Below are 4,551 nucleotides of genomic sequence, written 5' to 3'. Positions count from 1 at the left end.
AGTGAGGATTAATGAAAAAGTATTGGTGAAATAGGTACCGGTAGAGAAAATAGTGCTGTGAAGGAAAGAGGGAAAGAATGACCAACTCAAGAGTTCAGATTTAAAAAGTCTAATGGTGGATCAATGGTAGTATGAGGGTAAAAGGTAGAATCTTTAAAGGAAAAAATAAGGTAAAAGTGAAAGAAGAAGATAACTCTGGCATAGTCCCCAAGAGAAAGAGTCAAATGAACACTACCCTCTATATTCATGCTATATATATCGAAAACTTCTATAACATTAAAGTCAGCCAGCCTCAGCAACTTAGTGAGGCTCTAAGAAAATCAGTGAAACCCTTTTTCTTTATTGAATATTTTATTAAAGGCTGAGAGTGTTTCTTAATAAAAAAACATATTTGATTTCATTTTGTAATATGAGAGAGAGAGAGATCTTGAAAAAATAAAAAAAAGTAATCAGTGACACTCTTAGTGTCAAGGATGTGAATAATTTAAAAGTAATAGTGAGGATTTGGGAGTTCCGGGGAGAGAGCGCATGCGCGAGTGTAAGTTGCCGGCGAAGAGGGGAACCTGACGACTCGGAAATTTGAATACCACAGTAGCATGGAGTGTGACCTCATGGAGACTGACATCTTGGAGTCATTGGAAGACCTAGGTTACAAGGGCCCATTGTTGGATGATGGCGTACTGTCTCAAGCAGTCTCTGCTGGAGCCAGTTCCCCCGAGTTTACCAAACTCTGTGCTTGGCTGGTATCTGAATTAAGAGTGCTCTGTAAACTAGAGGAAAATGCTCAAGCAACTAACAGTCCAAGTGAGGCTGAAGAATTCCAGCTTGAGGTGAGTGGGCTACTAGGGGAGATGAACTGCCCATATCTTTCACTGACCTCTGGGGATGTGACCAAGCGCCTTCTCATACAGAAGAACTGCCTCCTTTTGCTCACATACCTCATCTCAGAACTAGAAGCTGCCAGAATGCTCTGTGTGAATGCTCCTCCAAAAAAAGCTCAAGAAGGAGGTGGTAGTGAGGTCTTTCAAGAGTTGAAAGGCATATGTATTGCTCTAGGAATGTCCAAACCTCCAGCCAATATAACTATGTTCCAATTCTTCAGCGGGATTGAAAAAAAATTAAAGGAAACATTAGCAAAAGTTCCACATAATCATGTGGTAAAGCCTTTACTGAAGAAGCCAATGGCACCAGCCCACTGGGAAAAGATAGAAGCAATTAACCAAGCCATAGCTAATGAATATGAAGTTTGGAGAAAGCTGCTAATAAAACGTTTGGGTGTCACTGTTCAGTCCTTTGGCTGATCTGACAGAGCTAAGAGTCAGACAGAAAAATTAGCCAAGGTTTATCAGGCGAAGCGTTCAGTCTTATCTCCTAAAAGCACTATTTCTGTTGCTCATCTTTTGGCTGCAAGGCAAGACTTGTCAAAGATTTTAAGGACAAGCAGTGGTTCCATAAGAGAAAAGACTGCCTGTGCCATCAATAAGGTGTTGATGGGCAGAGTACCTGACAGAGGTGGTAGACCCAATGAAATTGAACCTCCACCCCCAGAGATGCCACCATGGCAGAAAAGGCAAGATGGCCCCCAGCAGCAAGCAGGAGGTCGAGGAGGAGGGAGAGGTGGTTATGAACATTCCTCATTTGGTGGATGTGGAGGTCATGAACAAGGAGGAGGGAGAGGTGGACGTGGTGGCTATGACCATGGTGGCCGAGGGGGAGGAAGAGGAAATAAGCATCAAGGAGGCTGGACAGATGGTGGGAATGGAGGAGGAGGAGGAGGAGGAGGAGGAGGAGGAGGAGGAGGAGGCGGCTACCAAGATGGTGGTTATGGAGATTCAGGTTTCCAGCCAGGTGGCTATCATGGTGGCCACAGTAGTAATTATCAAGGCAGTGGTTATAGTGGTTTCCAAACATCTTCATACACAGGAAGTGGATACCAGGGTGGTGGATACCAGCAGAACAATAGATATCAAGATGGTGGGCACCACAGTGATGGAGGTGGTGGTCGTGGTGGAAGAGGTGGTCGTGGAGGCCGGGGTGGTCATGGAGGCCAGGGAGGTGGGTGGGGAGGAAGGGGGAGCCAAACTTACCACCAAGGGGGTCAGTTTGAACAACACTTCCAGCATGGAGGCTATAAGTATAATCATTCTGGATTTGGACAGGGAAGACATTATACTAGTTGAGGCTACAGAACCTTACATTTTGCTAGAACTCAAATAATAGAAACTTAGTTTCAGAATCCTGAGTCCAGCATCTATTTTGAGTAACGTGAGACCACAGGTGGTGGCAGGCAGATTCCTGCTTGGCATAAACATTGTAGGTCTTCCTTTAATTCTGCTTTTTTTTTGTTGTTGTTATTGTTGTTGTTGTTTTTAATGGACTTACATAATGGTGTTTATTTGAGAAACACATACAACATCTCTCCTTTCTATGACAAAAAGTTTTTAAAAGGTAATTAAAGTTGTCTTTAATTGACCAGTAGACTAATTCCACAGTCAGAACATGCATACTTTTTTTGAAGAAATTACTTGAATAAAGTAGTTTTCAATATGAAGTTTTGAAAATGAGGATTCACCTAGACATTTTTAGATTTACTACTAGGAAATCGTCCTCATATTAACAATCCATTTATATGTGTTTTGTGTAAAATATTGTAATGCCTATTTTCCGAGCACAATTCTGCCCTGATTGGCATTTTATTCAGAGAGGTTGTGCCACATTTGCTTCATGATAGACCCATTAGGTCAGTTCCTATTAAATGAGCTCTTCTGCAGATAGCACATTCAGTAGCCTTATTCAGTTGATGGAATACTGTACCATATGCTCAACTCTGAAAACCTTGAACACGGCCAAATTCCATAAAGACTATAAAAGCAAACTAAGTTGTGAACCTATAGTACATTTAGGCATTTACTTAAGTATAACAACTCAAACTGACCTGCATCCATCCAAAACAAGTTCCTTGTTCAACCTTGTTTTTACTTGAAGTCTGCTAGAAGAAATAGCAAACCAAAATTTGTTTTATGCACGAGTTAATACCACTGGCTCAGCAAATACAAGTTAGTTTGCTTCAGGCAGGAGATTTTTTTTTGTAACAGAAGAAATGCACTACAAATAAGGTAGATTTTGCTTAGTGCAGGAGGCCCTTTATTATTGCTGCAGAAAACAAAAGCCTAGCTGAGTTGATGTTTTACATTCTCCTTTACTGAAATCTACACGCCATGATTCTTGCTGGGTTTTTGTATACATAAACATTGTCAAGCTGTGAAAGAAAATGGCTGGAGGTGTGCTTTGTGTGAAAGGTGAGCAATAAAGTATATGTATGTTCTCTCTTTGGTTTGAGTTTTATTTTAGCTACTTTTGAATACTAAAAATTCTGGATACTTGGGTCAAGCTTATGAGCCAAGGATTTTGTTCCCAAAGATTCTTGAGTATTTCCTTAAAACATAGTTAAGTAAAATGTCACACTTATCCTAAAACCCTAAATAAGTTGAAAAATGATCATTTCTGAATTTACTTTTATAACAATAGGGCTAGAAAAATGCATTATGCAACTCCAGCCACTAGGTGTAGCTGTTGCCATACCTAAGATAAATCAATGTCTCTAGTCTTGGGAGTTTTTTTTCTCCATTCTTCCTAAAAAAGGGGGGGAGGGTCTTAAAACGAAGTGGATTGAAAATACATTTATTTAAGAAAAACCAACTTTCAGAAAAATCATGTCTTACCATTGAAAATGTTTTACTTAAATGCTAAGAACTTCTAATAACTAAAACCATCTTTGAAAGACCTCATTGATCCTTTTGTTAATTTCACCTGCCTGTTTTTCAGCTAACAGATGCCATTCTAAAATGTTCAAAATGTTTCATCATTAAAGTTCTAAGTTCTGTTTTAAAAAAATAAATAAAATAAATAAAAGTAATAGTGAGCTAGTTGGAAAAATTATCTAGGTTATTAACTACTGCTTGGGAAATTAGTCTACTCTCCAGAATATAAAAATGAGAGAGGAATTCTTTATTAAAGTGTATATAAGAAAAAAGAGGACTTTTAACACAGCTTTTAGTTGACCCAGACAACTTTAGTGGCTGATTAGGGTTCTGCCAAGATGATAAATCCTTGAGTTATTTGGAATAATGTGATTTTATCTAGTCTTCATAAATGAAGACTGAGGTCTAATATAAATCAGGCTTGGCAAAGGAAAAACATTTCAATGAAAAGTAAATGTATGAATAAACACATAAAACAATACTTAACAAAAAGTCAACATTGAGAATATTTATGCAATTATGTAATCACCAGTAATGTAAAAACAATGACAACTAAAGAAAAAGTGAATTAATAAAAAACAAATAAATAATGTAATGAATGAATGAATTAATGAATAGCTAACAAGTGCAAAGATGTAATGTGACTGGAATTGTCAAAGTCAGCTTGTAGCCATGAAAAAGTGTAAAGGTACACAGAAATGGTGTTTTACTACTTACTGAGACATACCCTATGAACTATAAATTCCACTCCTAGGTGGGAAGAGTTGAACACAGAACCCATTCACCTGTC

At 38.5% G+C, this 4,551-nt stretch overlaps 1 pseudogene; it reads left to right on the top strand.

Annotated features, from left to right (window-relative positions):
* The first annotated feature begins 596 nt into the window (after positions 1-596).
* Positions 597-2,180, top strand: LOC143385967 (protein FAM98A-like; annotated as a pseudogene).
* The last annotated feature ends 2,371 nt before the right edge of the window (positions 2,181-4,551 follow it).

This window comes from Callospermophilus lateralis (assembly GCF_048772815.1).
Source record: "Callospermophilus lateralis isolate mCalLat2 chromosome 11 unlocalized genomic scaffold, mCalLat2.hap1 SUPER_11_unloc_1, whole genome shotgun sequence".
Taxonomy (NCBI): Eukaryota; Metazoa; Chordata; class Mammalia; order Rodentia; family Sciuridae; genus Callospermophilus; species Callospermophilus lateralis.
The sequence above is the reverse complement of the archived record's forward strand: the minus strand, read 5'-3'. Positions and strand labels throughout refer to the sequence as shown.